At 36.5% G+C, this 18211-nt stretch overlaps 1 long non-coding RNA gene across 1 annotated transcript; it reads right to left on the bottom strand.

Moving 5' to 3' along the window:
- Positions 1-66: 66 nt before the first annotated feature.
- On the bottom strand, positions 67-16084 carry LOC127502963 (uncharacterized). Its single transcript, XR_007926971.1, has 4 exons — positions 15807-16084; positions 15059-15098; positions 2526-2672; positions 67-2362 (listed from the first exon to the last, which is right to left on the bottom strand). It is a non-coding gene; the product is annotated as an uncharacterized LOC127502963 (long non-coding RNA).
- Positions 16085-18211: the final 2127 nt, after the last annotated feature.

The raw sequence follows: 18211 nt of genomic DNA, 5'->3' as shown, positions 1-18211 counted from the left end.
TTTTTTTTTTTTTTTTTTTTTTTCATCAATAAAGACAATGTACGTTAAACAGTCTAATAAAAATTAGACTTCCTAATCAATGGTTATGAATAAACATCTGACACCAACCTCTTCCTTTCATTTTAAATTTGCAGCACAAGATCACAACAGTAAATTTCTCCCTTCAACACCGTGAAAGAGTTAAATATGTTTTGTTCACTAAAATTGTCTTTAAATTATAGGTTTTATTTGCTAAGAGCTCTGTTAGCAACAAAGCAGCCTGTGACCGCAACAACAGCAAGCACATTAAATCATCACAACAAGTCCAGCACTATGACACATTAAACATGTTCACAAAATGACAACTTGCAACTAATACACAGTCTGAGAACTCATTTGGAATGGAATTATTATTGGTTCCCAAAGGGAGCAGTTGAAATTAACAACAAAACATCAAGGAGGTTCCCAATTAAAGGGGAAAGGAAACAACAAAAACAGAATGCTGGAAAGCTCCTGTTCAGATAAAAACAGACTCTGTCAAAACTCTGTTTTTCCTCTAGCCTTCACACTTATTTATATGCAAGCCTTTCGAGGGAAGCCCTCAATGCCCTGGACGACTGGTGTAACAACAGTGTGGTTAGAGACCAGGCCAATACCACCAAACCACTTCACCAATAAAGCCAGTCAAATTTTTCTATTCAAAACACAAATAATATAAGAAATGCATTTAAGATTTAAGAATCTAAATAAATTGAAAGATAATTATTGAAATAATTTATAGAGATATTAAACCCAGGCCGGGCTGCCACTCAAATCTCCTTATTAAGATTTAGAATCACTTCCTTTTGGAACAGAGGGATTATTGCAAAGGTCATGCCACACTGGCAACAGTAAAATCCGATTGTGAAGAATGAACAGTCTGTACAGACTGGCCACCTTACATTTTAGCAATTACATAAACCTGGAAATCTACTGGAAACCAAGAACATGTTCTATCAGACTTCAGACAGGAGTATTGCGCAATATGAGCGTGAGTGACAATTCACAAACATATTTTGTATTTGTTACATAATTACGGTCATTCAGTAAGAATGTGATTTTTGCATCATGAACACTATGTAAAGCCAATGAACTAGAATGACATTTCAAGAAATAGCCAATGCATTACAAGAAGAGCTGCTTCTTTGTTTTGCTCTTGGAAGTCTTGAAACGGCCCACAAAAACACTTAAGCTCTCTATTCCATCCACCTTCACGTGCAATGGAAAAATCACAATTGAAAATCAGCCTCTATATGTTCATTGTTCCAAAAACATTCCTCATTTTGAATCTTGGCAACCAAGCCTTTTGGGAGCCACATCAATTGTGCTCAATCTCAATGTCATAGAGAGTAGTCTGGAGTGAGGCGGGGCTCAGCTCGTCCCAGGGGACCCCAGTCATCTGAATATTGGGTGAATACAAAAATAACTGATTTGACGGCTGATGAATGAGACTAATGAACCTGTGGATCATCCAATTATGGGCTTTTTAGGCCACAAAGGCCATGAAGTGCTACCAAGAGGAAATGTAGAGGAAATTTGGGTGCTATTCAGTTGAGTGCTATTCAGAATTCAATTGAAAGAAATATAGAAATAAACAATATTTTCTATAGTTCTTTCAAATTAATTGATCAAAGTTATAAACATATATAAGAAAATGAAAAGCTTTTTAGCCTTTTTTGCTTTTATTAGTTTGGCATAAATAATGGCAGGAAAATATTTATATTTGAAATTTAAAAACTATAAAATTTATATTTTAAATATATATATATATATATACATTTTTTTTTTTTAAATGCATGTTCATCCAAAACATCCCATATGTTTGAGGCATTACAGTTTTTCACTGTTTTTTTTGTTGTTTTTTGGGGGAAATAATAGCATATTCTAAATTCAAATGGTTGGGTTTCTCAACCTGTGATTACCAGCACCACTGTTGTAACTATAGAAAAGGAATACTTGGAGCAAAATATTTGAGTCAAACACAGGTTGATTACAGCCAAACATTATTTCACCGTGTTCTTTAGCGTGCTATTTTTTTCTCTCTTTGCCATGAAGCAAGTTAAACCGTTCCATTCCTAAAGCTGAGGGTCATATTTAGGTGACCACGATTATAGCCCTTACGATTCCATATAAATAGCTGATTTAAGTGGGAGGATCTCACATCGGCCACAAATTTCCCCTTTATTTAGTGAAGCTTCCGTCATGCTTCTCGCTGACCCACCATACAACCTTGCTGAATGGACAGTTTCAGTTGTGCTCTCCGGTAGTAACCACACTGCAAGAGGGTGTGTAGTTTGGCATAAGCTAGTTCCAACACACAATACTATAAACGCTCAGTGAACTCCTGCAAAAACAAAAAAACATTTCTCTCTAATACCAGAAAAGAGGATTGTTATACATTTCTTCTCGTGCAATCACACTATTACAATCACACTATAATCACAACTCTATTGTGTACTTTTTCTTGTAGTTGGTGTACTTCAGAAAATGAGATTTTGATAGCATACCATGAAAAAATAGGTGGCACAGCAGACATTTTTGATGTGGTTTCTTTGGTTTCACCTTCCTGGAGCCTGTTGCCTCCCTGCTGATTTATACCATCCGGGTTTCTCACTCTGCCAACCGGCTAATTGTTTCAGGCTTCTGATGATCGTCTATCAAGGCGAAAACAGAATGGAGAAAGTAAGTCTTTATCTAGATAGTATTTACATAGACAGAATGTAAAGACTAGTAAGGAAAGGTCTAGATCCTCATGCTAATAAATAATTTGCACCCATATTACAGGCTCATGCCAGTCTCACATTTCATTATAAAATGCAGCTCAATGTTTTACTAAAACCAGGGCAACACTCCAAGTTACGTTCTGTGTACAGTCCTCATGTTTATTTGGATACAAGGCAAATAATATAAAGCAGAGAGCAAGGAACATACTGCAATCCATTAACCAACACAGTAATATATTAATGCAAAGTATACTGCTCAGTAGCTCCCCGTGGAGAAATTACCCCAGAGTAAATATATGGCAAGGTAAGTATTAGGAGCTTAAATGTCACAAATGTCTTCAGGACAGCATATAATACGCTAAAAGCACATTTACTGTAGCCGTACCTCCATTTCAGTCTTATTGAGCACAATTGCTTGGACCAGAAGAGTTTGGACCAGTTCCACTTTGTATCAGTATGGCAAATGGTTGTGCTGCCTGCTGTAAATTAAGGGCCCATTAGACCCCTGGCCCAGACTTTTACAAGTTTCCTTGCTGTTCTAACTTTTAATGAAGTGTAAATATCTCTAATCAAAATGAAAACTTAGAAAAGCTAATTTGTTGCATGTTGATTCAATAGTAACTTCACATAAAATGCTTATTTGTCTTCAAGCACATTTATTATGATCCTCAAATGCCAAGTATAATATCAAAGTGTCACACTTGGCCATAGGATGGCTCCTACTGAGCGTGAAAAGGCTTCTTACAGTCATTCAAAAGGCACATTATGAGGATTTTGCCAGAAAGTGGCTCAAATACTATTCTAGAGTCTAAATATTTCTGAATGGTAGCAGAGAGGTCACGGTAGGTTTCACTGGGTGGGTTTTATTTGATCCCTGGGAGAATGTGGCCGGTCTGCGATGTGCTTTATTCCAGAATGGAGGAAAGCTATAGCTTATCACGGAACGCCTGGCATTTCCTCCGGTCTGGGCTCCATCAGAAACATTTATACAGACAGGGATGACTTTCACAAATAGCTTGCACTGGCAGACGTAAAAAAGAGTGAGGAAGCTGTGTGCAATTTTCCTAATAAGAACCTAAGAAACAACAAGTACTGACTTCCTCTTCAGGAAGACTGCTTAAAAAACAGTGTGTGAATCCAAAGGTGTTCAAATTAAATAATTAAATGATGTAATAAAATGAATGAGGTTTAAATGTAATTGCACAAAGGAATTTGCTTGAGTATCAACATAATAAGTTAAACGAACTCCAAATATTGCCATAGAAATGAAACAAACAACTAAACCCACTGTAGACACTATCAATCAACAAAAACATGCTTTATTACTTTGGGGGAAAACTTCTCAGATAAGCATCAAGGTCATTAGATATTAATGCAAAGCAGCAGCATAAGTGAAGGACTAAATACATAAATGGTGACTGGTTATAAACTATCCAGATCATCTTTGGCAGTCTGTTTATGTGTCAGCTCAATCTTTCAGAGAGGAATCCTATGCTGTGGGGGGAGAATCTCAGTCCCTTAGAGGGAAACAGTAAATCTCAGGGCCTATAAAAATGTAAAGAGGTATGGTAAACCTTCTCCTCCATGACCTGCAGTTCCACCCACTGAAAGTATTTCACATTTTGTTTGCACCTGGTCTGTACTCTCTTCTTACAATCTGATGCCTGGGTCTGGTCAGGAGGGACTGTGGAAGGGTGTGTAAGCCCTGGATGGCTGGATGGTGTAAATGCATAAGCGGAAGTTAAGTTTCTATACCAAAAGACTCACTTGCCTTGTCTAAGAGCCTAACATGTTTAGTAGTCCATGCAAAAAAAGAGGCGAGAATCCATCTCCATTTCTTTTTTGCAGACTCTGTCAGACAAATAGATATATTTAATCTGAATTAAGACCACAAGCCACTTAATGTAGGTTACTATAAAACTGAACATGGCTTAACCATGTCTGTAAATTATAGGTATCACGTTCCCATCTCGGAGCATTTGATATTTAAAGTTCTCCTGAGCAGGCATATAATTTATCATTTGTGTCCACGGGTGGCTGAGCGTTCATTTCCACAAAAACAGATACCAGAAAGAAATAGTACACTCAAAAAAGAAAATTTGTCATCATTTACTCAACGTCATATCATTCCAAACCTGTATGACTTTCGGGATTTTGAACATACAGGCCACTCTTTTTTATCAATGAGAACGAGGACTGGGCTGTGATACAAAATGACAAAAAGCAAAACAAAAGTATCATAAAAGCAATTCATACAACTTGTGTGTCAAATTTCAAGTCTTCCGAAGCAATAAGATTGGAACAGACTAAGATTTAAGCCATTATTCACTGATAATGGACTGGATCATGAACTGGATCATCCAAGTCACAGAAAAGATCCGTCACAAGACATTGTTCACGAATTAGACATCATTTATTCTCTAATCAATGCACTAAGGAAAGCTAGGACAGATATGAAGATTTTAATAGGACAATGATTTAAATTTTAATCAGTTCCTTACAAAAAAAAATTATCGTATGGCTTCAGAAGATGTTCAGAATCATTTGGACCACTTTTCTGTGCAATTTTGCCTTTGTGGTTGACAAACTTGTCCATTATATGGAAAGAAGTAGCCAGGATATTGTTCTAAATGCTACATAAACCCACCAAAAATAAAAGTGATTTGGCCCAGACAGTGCAGTTCTCAAGGGTGGTACCTGGTTTGCTACATGGAGAACTTGTGCACTGAGATTCACCTCAGGCTGGAGTCTGGCACAGGGGAAATAGATTCGGCATGAGCTGAATATCAACACTATACACCTCAAACTAAAAGAAAGCTGCTCTTTATGGCACTTGCCACGTGGCGGAAGAGTGGCTGCCATGTATTAAGAACCTAGCAAGCTTAAGAATGCAGGAACTCAGAGTGAGCCAAACTGCTCTGCCCATGCCTGACAGCTTGACAAGTATTCGGCCAATCCTGTGGTTTGTGCACCTCTGCGTCAGTTCAGAACCAGTTGACGAGCAAAAGAACTTGGAACAAACACCGCTTAAGACTGTCCAAATAACACGGAGTAAAATTATAGAGCAGGCACTCCTGATTAACTTGATGGATAGGGATTTTGTTCAGGAATTGTTTGAATAAAGCCAATAATAATATAATGAATAATATGCCACCATGTTTGTGGCAGGCCTGTCTTTAAAAAAAAAAGTACCCAAAGTATCATTTTTCTTAGAAACAATGTTGTTTTAATGACACACTCAGAGCACATGAGATCCATCATTTCTTCACCCCAGAAGAATCCACCCAAAGTAATCCCTGGCAACAGATAAAATATCATAATCATTCAAAAAGACATTAATAAGACACAGCATTGATTTATATAAAAGACTTTTAGTACAACCTAAAACTGATTTAGTGTCATCAGAAACAGAACTGTCACATCCAGCATAACATAAAAAGTAAATCAGTTAGCAGACAAAAACAAGCCATATATGTGATTTCACCGACCTTTATCTCATCTTAGAAAGTAGATAACAGACCTGCCAGAACTGACTAGCGTAATTCAATTCATAAAAATGACCAAATTATATTCTTATGTGTTTGTCACAATTTTGGATCAGACGCAAATCTGCATGACATGCCATTCTTGATTATTTTTGCAGACACACATTTTTGCAGGTGTGCTGCATCTTTTCATTGATGAACCATTCCCTTAAACAGAGGAAATGAGATCAGAAGACATTGGAGGACCTTTGCATAGCATTTACTCTGGCCACACATCAGGCCATTCATGGTTCTGAGATGGATGTAAGCAGATGACTTCACTCCCACAGAAGCCATTAAAGCAACGGTAATAAAGATACGGTATTTGCAGAGCCAGGTCTGCCTCATAATGATATTTAAGCCTTTTGGAAGTAATCTGGAGAATGCTTCAAACTAAATGACTGCATGCTTTTATGAGCAAGGGCGAGCGTCCCGATGTAACACAATGCTCCAAGAACTGTGAGAGAGACTGCGCTCGCTAATACAAGCAAAACAGTTCACGTGGACTCTTGGAGAAACAAGCACTAACCTGTGACTGAAGCCTTTGGATCAAGTAAATGAATATTATTGGGGCTTTCTAATGTCGAGGTGGAAATTAAGGGTTTCAGACAGATTACTGACTCAAATTTGTCATAGACTGGGCTACAAATAAAGAGAAAGAACACTATTGACATGCCAAGTGAGAACTGGCGCATGAAGCAAGAGCTGCTTTGACTTTAAAATGTCTTTACCGGAATCGTTTGAAATGTCACAGAACTTAATGTGAGAGTTTAGTTTAAATCAGTACCCATTTGTGAAGACAGACAAACATTTGTAACATTATTAGATCTGTCAATTGATTGAAATGTTGATATGCGATTTGCTGTTTGAGCATAAATAGGGTCTGCAAAGATACAAAGCACAAAGTCCACTCCAAAGGAAGTTATTCTTTATATATTTTTTTAATTTATAGCATTGTTTCTGACTATTGTTTCTGAAAACTTTGTAGTTAAGTTGTTTAAGTTGTTTAATGTTTAAGTTTTCTTCCTGGAACGTACACGTCACAATATTCCTCATTTAAGTAATTCCTGCCCAAGGCATAAGCAAAATAAAGGGGACGAGGCCAGGATGAGTTGAATCCCAGAAAATGTGGTTATGGTAAAGGGTGTGACATTTCTGAAATACACCCAAAGTGGTTCACCAATCACAACACACTGATACAGTATTCCAGAAAATATGTAAAGATTTGAAGATTTGATTCCACTGTCACCTTGATCTGCTTCACTGAACCAGTTGAAACCAGAGTTACACATGTATCTAGCAAATTAGCAAATGATGACCATAATTCATTTTATCTCAGAAACCCCTAACAAATGCTAATGGTGGTCATCAGAGCACACTATAGACAAATGATCAAAACCACAGAGAGCTAATCCATATTAATGTCCTTCTCTTGACCGATGAACCACCTCTCCTTCATCGGGATTTTAACAAGCAGTATTTGTGCATTTACGTTATATATTATGAATTATGAAATTCAATCCCAAGTTTATTGGTCTGTCTCTGTTTTGTTTTAGCAAGCTTGCCAGCTGTGGGAAAAACAGTTCAAATGGGTACACGCTTGGGCTTTTCACATTGGTTGATTCTTTTTTTAACCACAAAATTAAACAAACAACAGTATTTAACCAAACAATGTAATTCTGTTGTGAAGAGTCAGATTCCGGAAGTAAAAATCCCATTACTTTCTCAATAGGGGAACAGATTTTTAACAGCAACATATAAACCTTTAAAGACAGACATGCTGTGAGCTACAAGGTTGTTAATTGATGGTATATGCTTTTGTTGAATGTATCATTTTAAAATAACTGTAAAAGCAGAATTCTTGGTGAAAAAATACATTACGCCTACTCATGATTCCTCAAAGAAATCTCCACCAATCAGAGAACCAACACAAGCAAATTGTCAAAAGAATTATTTAGCACTAACCCACTCCCATGAATCATTGCAAATGATGTAATAGAGTTTCCCTGCACTCTCAAATATATAACACTCTCAAATATAAAACTCATCCCCGAGTTTGATTGTCATTTGCAATGTTGCATGGGATTGTTGTTCTTTCCCTCACTTAAGCCATTAAATAGAAACACAGGCTTGTACCATTGTCTTTTGGTCCGATTTTCAAATACTTTTTTTGTTTCAAATTAGAGGTCTGCGCGGGACTGTTTTTTCGTCCCGCTCCCGCAATGGTTCTATTCCGCACGCACCCGCTCCTGCCTAAAATTCACTCTGTGTTCACCCGCTATCCGCATATAGTGATTTTCTTCCCGACCCAACGGGTCCCGCTAAAGATCGTTTCCAGAATCTCGCGTTTAAACTTCCCTTAAAGAAAGAGAGTGACTGGGGATAACAAATATAAAATGTTGCATATACAAGATTTTTATTTGTTATTTGTCTTACGATGCTGTCAACACCCTAAAAAATGTCAGAGAAAAAATGTCACAAAGAATAATAGGCTAAATATCACAGAGAAAAATAGGCTAAATTAAATAGCCTACAACATGTCCCTCAAAACCATAGGCTATGCCAAAATTACATAAACGAAAACTGTTGGCTTACTAGCTATACTGCAAAATGAAATCTTTTTTAACATCCACGCAAGAACAGAATGACGCTGACTGACGACCATTTCAGAACGTCTCTCCTTCAAAATCCGATCACAAAGGTTGAACGTTCTCTGAAGGTGCACTCGCGCAGACCTCTAATGCAAATGACATATCTTGCCAGGTTTCTCAGGACAGGGAACTGGGGACTGTGTGAACGCCACCACTGCAGAAAGTTTTGTTCACTTCAAGTTCAAGCACAGATGCGCTGATGTCAAAGCGTCTCGGGAGCGACCGGGTTATTGTCAGACTGCCCGCTCCCGCCTAAAGTATACTAAAGTTACCGACCGCAATCCGCCTTTCATTCAAAATTTAATCCCGCGCAGCAAGAAATCTTATCGGGTCCCGCGGGAGAGCCGCGGGAATGCAGACCTTTACTTCAAATCAAAATTTGTAATGTTGTGATTCACTTTGTAGCTGATTAGTTTGGTTCATGGCTTTTAAATCTTTAACAAACACTTATGGAAAAAATATTTCCTGAACCAAGGTCACTGAAAAGTGGGAGGGCACACTATAACCAAAATTAATATAATAAATAAAAAATAAAAAGACAGGGTGAATAAATAGTCTACTTTGTGTGCAAGATGACATATTGTCACAAATAATCACATCTATGCTATTACAAGTTCATAAAATCTGTCTGGATGTAACCCCCAAGTCATTTTTAGAGCATCGCAGTCATCAGAAAGTAATGGTTGGGTCCTTCAGCTGAGGGCCCCAGGAGACAGACGCCACTGCGGCTTTCCCCTACACTCCTCTCTGCCAGACTGGCCTTTAGCAGCAGCACCCAATCCAAAATAGCACAACAAACCACCCACAAATACTGAGTGAGAGAGAACTGCACCGCACTGACAGATGTTTCTCAACGTAGCTTCTAAGGGCCTGTTCCCAGTTCAGTGTGTGTGGTTAACCAGCCCAGTAGGGCCCCTGCCTGTTTACTAAAGATCTGCAATGGATAATTCAAGATTTAAGCAATTTCTTTGGTGTTTCGTTACTCTTTGATGCTTTCAATTAAGACAACTTTAAGCTCAGCTTGCCCCATATCTCAAGTCTCTAAAACCTCTCAATCTCTTTAAACATTTTTCTCTCAAAACCACATTAAGAATTGGAATACAGGAGGTTTTAACTGGTTTGTCAATCGTCAGTGACACACTGTGGTCCTGAGCCAATAGGTTTTTCATAAAAGCAGCAGATGTTCTTTCAATTGAGTGACGAAAAACTAGGGTCAACACAGCGAGTCAGCCAGAAGTCCAGATGACCATGAATTCACTTTATTACAACATGATCAGAGCCTGGAACTTCAAGAAGGTGAGGGTTATTTGCTTCGACATGAAATGAGTTAGTGATGTCAAATACTTGATCTTGGGGGGCACTTCAAAGAGGAGAAGTATTACTTTCTGAACTTCTTGTGGTGCTGGAATGCATGGGTTAAGAGCAAGGGCTTCTCTAGATTAAATCAAAACCACAGAATGCCTTCTAACAGGTTAAGCTGTTTTTTAAGAGTGAGATAAGCTCAAGACAGAATAAAAATAACCCTCAACAGGTGCATAACAGTACATTTGCAGTTGTATTTTTGAAAAACAGCCATGATTTACTTAGTCACAAAACATTCTTTAAATAAACTGAAACGATGATATTCTCTCATCAACATCAAAATACAAAAATCCTGCATCTTTTCTGTTTACCCCAAGCAGAGCTCCAGACTGTGACTAAAATGACTAGAAAATAAAAATGTGCAAAAAAAAAAAAAAAGCTTTCCGAGGGTCAGAGGTTTCAACTTGTTTCTTTAAGCCCCGATCTGTACGAGTTGGGGGCATGTCAGTGAGAATCATGGCGGAATACAACAATACTTATAGGTATTTAGCAGTGACATTGTCAGGCTTTTCTATTTACAATGAAGTAAACTAATGGCCTGCACAAAATATGATAGCATTATAATATAACAATATAATATGTAACGATAAGGTTTACAAAGGATTCATAAATGAATTAAAAAAATTAAAAAGCAAAGCACACCTGATGCACATTCATTGTTCTTCATTTTGTAGAAGTAAAAGTGCTGTATTTTTTTAATTAATTAAGAAAATGTACACTTTCATCTTACCATGATGAAAGTGACTTGAACGCACCTGCCGTCGTAAACACACCTTCCCACCTCTTAAATAGGAACTTCCCAGGAGGACTCGAACGCACCATAAGTAATTACTTAACGACCACTGAATAAAGTATGTTCTAAAAAGTATGAGTGTGTGTAGTATGAATGTAATTTGGACATACTACATCCGCCATGTTGTCTTTGTCATGTGACGTACAGTGTCAGTTGTGTAACTTCACTGCCATTCACAAATCCTCTCCAGTGGCCAGTAAAGTGTCCATCGTAAGCAATCTCATCTTCAGAATCTTGTAGGAAAATAGTAGGACATCCAAGTACTTTTTGCCTACTCTTTTAAATACTCTTTTATTTGTCACATACTGTTTTACATACTCATACTCTTTATAGTAGATAATTGCCGTGTCCCAATTCACATACTATCCATCCTAAATAGTATTTGAAATTAGAATTAGTTTGTCCAAAATCGTAGTATGTTGCAATGAGTATTCCAAAGATACCCGGATGGTCTACTTTTCTCGGTTAGAATCTGAAGTGCAGATCCATGCACACTCTAATGGCTAACATTGCCCACAACCCATTGCATGTTGGACAAGGGTTTGACTGGAACTACAAACACGAATAAAAAGTGTTAAAACTGTATAAATACTGTAGTATACTTTAGTTTTTACTACAGTAAACTGTAGTGTATATTGTAGTATAATATACCCTAAAGTTGTAGAAAACTTAAGTACAATATTGGGTAAAGTAATTTGTTTATATTACTATAGTTGTTATATTATCACAGCAACTATAGGATTACCACAGTAAATTAATTCAAGTACTTTACTATAGTATGGTTCAAAAACACTATAGTATTTACTATAAATTACTATAGTATTTTTTCACCTGGGCCAGGTACGTGTTAACGAATCTTATTGTTTTATTGTGTATTATTCATCAAATTATATTAACTGCAGTGATTCTCTATCAACGGGTAGCGGAATACAACGATTTAATAAGAATTATGTGCATCAAAATCTTGTGTTTATTTGTGATAATCTTAGCACTTTATTATTATTGCATAATAAACCTGGCATTGTGTAATATGACTGACTTTTAATTTCTTTGTTCCTCTTTTCTTCTTCTAAATGCATGTAGCCTAAATGCAACAATAGGCTAATAATAATAATAATAACAACAATTATTATTATTTATTGTATTTATTTTTTAAATGTATTTATTTATCAATTATTTTTAATTTATGACTATAAATGAGTGCACTTAAGACAGTATGTTTATCATAAAAAAATTAATGAATGCTTTATTTATTTATTTTTTTAACTTTTTACAGTTTTAGAAATGTTTGTGTACTATTCATTCTTAACATGAAAACTTGTTTTGGTGATTTTATTATACTAAGCTTTTTGCCCAAAATGGACTTTAAAAGATAAAAACAATGGAAATTCTCAAATGAATTCTGAATGGAAATTCAGTAAATTCTCCATTTTGTAAAATAAAGTTTATTTATTAACAATAGCCTATGCATCCCTCACCTAAATAGGTGGCTGGTTGAATCTGCTGGCAAAGATTGGAGGCGGGGCCACAAATCCGTGAGTACAGTTTTTACAAATCCGTGGGAACGGATTTGCGAAAGCATGCGCACGGATTATGAATTTGTGGGAATGGATTTAAAAACCGAGGGTACGGTTTGCAAAATCTGAGTGCACGGATTTGAAATTCGTGGGTACGGTTTATTAATCCGTGGGCATGATTTGTTAAAACGAGGGAACAGTTTAAGAATTCGTGAGCACGGTTTATAAACTGAGGGAACGGATTGCAAAACCGTCGGCACGGATTGTTTTTTTTTTCTCCTATAGGTGACGTGCCGGGCTCCGTAGTGATTAATAATCAGTATCTAACGAAAAGATTTATTTAATGTTATGCACATTGTATTTCATCTGCAACAGCACTGTGAACTTTTATAAAGATATGTTTGGTCATTAACCCTTAAAGACAGAGACAGCCGCCCGTGGCTAAAAATAACTATTGTTCTTAAATGTTTAATAACTTTGGAACCGCTAATCCAATCTGTATGATTTAAAAAGTCTTGTAAAGACGTAAAGAGGAGATTCCCAGCTTTTCTGTGGTATCACGTTTGTCTCCGTTAGACATTCAGAGGCTCCGTAGTGAACATGATTGCGTCATCAAGTTTTGATCAGCATTGATTCATCAAAGAAACCCGTGCGGTTTCTTCCTCTGAGCCAAATATGCACGTGCGTTTGTGCATATTTGTGACTTTGTGTGCATGAAAACAAACACAAAATTACAGATTTGCATGAGAGCACTCTCTGACAAACCATAACACAAATCAAAAACAAGTATTAACCAGCTCTACACAACAGATGAGGCAAATTTATGTTTTCAAACAAGTCGCTTCACAATGTTACTTTTGCTTCAGTGTTCTGTTTTACTTTACTTCCTGAACTTTTTTTGGACACATCTACATTGTCAGTAAATAAAAAACACCAGTTTTTCACTCAAAAGCACCTATAATAATGATGTACTAACAACTTACATAGGGACTGTTACATGTAATCTAAAAAAACATGAAATCTAGAATGTCCAGGTGTAAATTTAAAAATCAAAAGAAAAAATCCAAACTTCAAGAGGTTCTGTTTGAGTTCACAGTATGTACTAAACAATGAGTACACATCAATATACTAAAAACAGAAAAGATTTTCCTTTACTGTAGACAACGTTGTCAAAATGTTCCCCAGTCACACGGATCAGCGAAAACTATTAAAAACGCTGTATTATACTGCCAGGCCAGTAGTTGGCGATGTCACCTTGTAAAGAAACACTACGCGCCCATAGACTGAACACGTAACGTGCATGACGTCACCATTTTCGCAAATTCGCGTTTTTGTACTTTATACGAAGACGATAATGTTTTTAAAAAATGTACACTTTGAAACCCGTTTTTAAAAATTTGTGTTTTCAGGCCCCCAAAACGCTGTTGTCATGTAAATGAATGGCCAAAATGCATAAAAAGTTTTTTATTTTTTGTTGAAAAGGCTGTCGTGTAAACGGGCCCTAAAGTAAGCAGCTACTATGCAATGAACTGAAGCACTTCTGTACAACCATCTTTATCAAGTGATTCATTAGTTTCCAAGTCATGTGAATCCTAAATGTTTTATTTTAAAAGTCAATGGCTTTTTTGTCTGGAGCTCTGCCAAAAAAATATTTAAACAAGCTGTGATCTGCCCGGTCTGTCCGCGAAATCTGCACTCAGTGTGTAAAGGCCCTGATCCATTTTGCATTCTCTTTATCTTTTTTTTTGTTCACTGCCTTCTGTCACTGTGACAAAGAAAAACAGCAGTTTACTTTTTTTTAATATATAATTACTTTGCATGCTCCATTGCATGTGACCAGATACAGTCTATTCCCTAAATATCAGGTCAGGGAAAGCATGAAGAAAACCAGGTGCTTACATTGGTACATCTTGTCCATTTCAACAAGGAAAGAAATGCTTTTAAAAACAGCCTTGGTCAAAGTACTCTTCCTGCTGTTAAGAGCAGGTTGGAATGTGTCATTACTTCAGCTGAACACAAATTTTTCCTCTTCACTTTTAATACTGGTTATGGTAGCACGTGCATTAGTCTAAAAACTCTGTCACAATCAATCTTCCAGGAACCACTGGAAATAGTGAGTTAATAATTTAAGGAAAAAGAGGCTGCATTCTAATCATATTGAAACTAATATGCAAAGTCTGAGCAGAATGAACCCAATATACCTGATACCTCTGTTTTGTGGAAGGATGACCTAGAAAGCACAGATGAAACCCTGTCACCTCTGGATCATACTAATCTTTGATTGTGGATGGATTCCTGGCCCCTGATTAGCTTCTGATCATCAGTTTTAAATAAAAAGGTTAAAATCACTCTCAATATGAATAGCTGGCTGAAAATTGGTCCTTTATGACTCTAGAAGAAAATACTTTGCCTTTTACTAGCAGCAATAAAAATGACACAAATGGAGAAGATAACGATGATAAATGCTTACCCAGTCTTTTACATGTTTGAGGTCCTTGTGTGTATGTATGCTGAAAGAAAGAGATGACAGTTGGGTGTTGTTCTGTGCATATTGATGGCTTTTTAGGTACCTGTTTTATGTCATGTTTAGGTCCTCTGACTTACTTCTGGGTTATTATCTGAACAACTATTGCCTATTATTTTGTTCTGTTTGACTTTTATATAGCAATACATCTGTTACAGCACTGGGTGCGTAAAAGTTTTTTAAGCATCATTCTTGTTAAGTATCTTTTAAACACTTTAACTTTTAAAAAATGAATATGCCTGGATTGTAATTTAAGGAAATATTTTTATGAAAAGCTTTACCAGACATTCAGAAAATCTGGTCAAGCATAGGCACTTTATTTATTATACCTAGATTATTTACATAATTACAAGGAAATGAACAATTAACAAAGAGCTGGATTTAGCCATTTAACTTAACGTTAGCCTCAGTGAAGGACTGCCGGTAAAAGGTTTTAAATAATGGTGTGATGTAATGTTTTGGATTGAGACAAACAAACTAATATCACAAAACATAACAGAAATAAAACTATGTTGCTATTAGGCTACTTACTGATATGGCCTAGCCTATGTTGTTTTCCCATCAAATACAATGTAACTTCCTGTGTATTCTTACTAAATTATTTTTGGAAAAAATATATATATGTATCTGTCTGTAATATAATATGTAATATTTCATTATACTATAGTAGATGTTTTACCAGTGCATTACTCACTTGGGCCCGCTCAAAACGTCACTGAAGGGAAGGGAAGAGCGGAGGGTCAGCGCTAACATGACATCACTCGCCGGGAGCGCCAAAATAAAATAGTCAATAATCAAAATAAATAGGATGATGATTATAATGAAACTGTGGTAGGATGGTGATAAAAACGAAACACTTCACTCATCTGTAGCAGCTTTCCTTACATAGCGGAGGGGGAAGGCTATTAGACACCGACGTTGGAGGACAAAACAACCTCATAAAATTATTACACTAAACGGTTTAGTCATAGGGTTTAGTGCGTCATTTGGTAGACAACTTCTGATTGGTGAAATTTTCTGTACAGCATCATGGGCAATGTAGTTTTTTTTTTAACCACAAATTCCACTGTTAAAGTCCCCCTGAAATCAAAATGTAAGTTTTTTAGCTTTTAGTATGAATATGTTAGCCTTAATGTTATGAATAAGCTGGTGTGTTCCAAAACAATGACAAAATTCGCATTCAGGAGATATAAGCATTCAAAACTTACAGTCTCTCACTTCCGCTAAAATGGATCACGGATTTTCATGACATCACATCGCACTTCAGCTTCTTATCAAATCTTCTGTCCAATCAAATGCTTTTTAGAATCTGAAGTCCCGCCCCCTCCTACACTATCAACAGACACTGAAGCTGCAGCTGAAATGGGTCATTTGTTCATACATTTACTATTCTACATGGTGAATGGCACATAGTACACTATATTGACGCAAATGAAGTCTGTTTTTCGCGTTAATATAACGTAAACCAACGCATAACGTAAACCAATAAATTCCCTTACAGAGAAAATGAATGGAGTTTTTACTTCGGGAAATCAAATGCAACTCTATGTTCATTTAAATATGTGATAAAAAGAAAACTTACCTAATATATCCAATGTAGAAATTAAAATATAACCCTTAAATCTTATACAATATCAGGGATAAGATATTTCCAAGGTTGTTGATTCATGGCAAGCATCATATTCATAGCTCTACTCTTGCATGACTTCATGGGCTACCTAAAGTAGTCTACACTTAAAGAAACCTATTCCTATTTATTGGGTTAAAGACTGTCGTTTCCAATCAAGAGGGGCAATAAAAATGTTGTTTGTCATCAGGTCAATGGTCTGACTGTACCCAACCGCCTCAAGCTGTTTCTCCCTCTCTCACCCTCCATTATTTCAGCTCATTCTTTCCATTAGTCATTCTCACTAATTGAAAGAAAGCTCTTGCCCATCCATGAAGGAATCATCTGTGGATGGAAAGCTGTTTCATTGGGTTGTCCAATGCTCAAAGTAGAGCTGTGTAAACCAAAGTATTAACTCTGAGTGCTTAACTTTTAGTTCTAAAAGTTGTTTTTCATCGTAGAAACATAGCTATTTGTGTTTCTTTAAATGAATTTTGAATCAGACTTCCAAATGCAAGCTATGCCCATGTCCCTGAACTCTGAAAAATGCTCAACAGTTGAGTTCAAAATGAAGCGGTTGTGGTGCAAAATACAGTGTAAGTATTGGCAGCTTTGAACAATAATGTTTATTAAAGTATGGAAGCTGTAGGAACATTTATGGTTCCATGACAGTGAACCAGTACCTGAGTTTACAGGCTCACCAAACTTGATCCCAAGCCAGACACCCAAAACAGATAGGCTACTACACAAGAAATATGAGAAGAGATGAAAGAAAAGTCTAAAGAAGGCTGTCTTCTAGTCAAAATAAAAACATTTTAAAAAACCATATGGTTGCATGGTTTTTAAGTGCTATATTCTGCCACCTGCATAGAATGTGAACAAAAAAAAAATCGACATAACACAATGTAATTGAACTCCTTCATATTTGGATCTGCAATGTATAAAGACTGTATAAAGAAAGTTCATCTTAATTTAGCTCTGGTCAGAACAAATTTTAATTAGAGTTCAAGTTTAAAGTGTTGACCTCAAAACTAAATAATGTCATACAGCTCCCAATAAACTTGCTGAAGTGCAAAGTCAGCTCACGAACCTTTTGTTCAGTTGTCAGCTTTACAAGGGAATGAAATTAATGGTTCTGATGCAGCTAAAGAAAAGTCAGATGCTAGGTAACAGTGCATCTTAAAAATGTGCATAAAAAAATAAAGTTTAGAGGTCTATAATGCTTTTACAAGCAAGCCATAACTGGGTGCTGAATCATTTTCTTTCTTTTTTTGCAAATATCATGCTCAGCACTAGCAATACTGTAAATAAATATAGCAGATGAAGTTTAATGCATTGCAAATGTAAGTCGAATAGGGATATTTTAAGCAACTTCACCTGAGTTTATTCAGTCAAGCGTGTCTGGGGTTGGAGGTTAATGTACGTTGTCAAGGGTCTTTTGTGCATCATTTTATGTGTGAAACAGTAAATATGCAGTAAATCCAATGTACCAG

This window comes from Ctenopharyngodon idella, chromosome 20 (assembly GCF_019924925.1).
Source record: "Ctenopharyngodon idella isolate HZGC_01 chromosome 20, HZGC01, whole genome shotgun sequence".
Lineage (NCBI taxonomy): Eukaryota > Metazoa > Chordata > Actinopteri > Cypriniformes > Xenocyprididae > Ctenopharyngodon > Ctenopharyngodon idella.
Note: the sequence above shows the minus strand (reverse complement) of the source record. Positions and strands in the feature narration are given on the sequence as shown.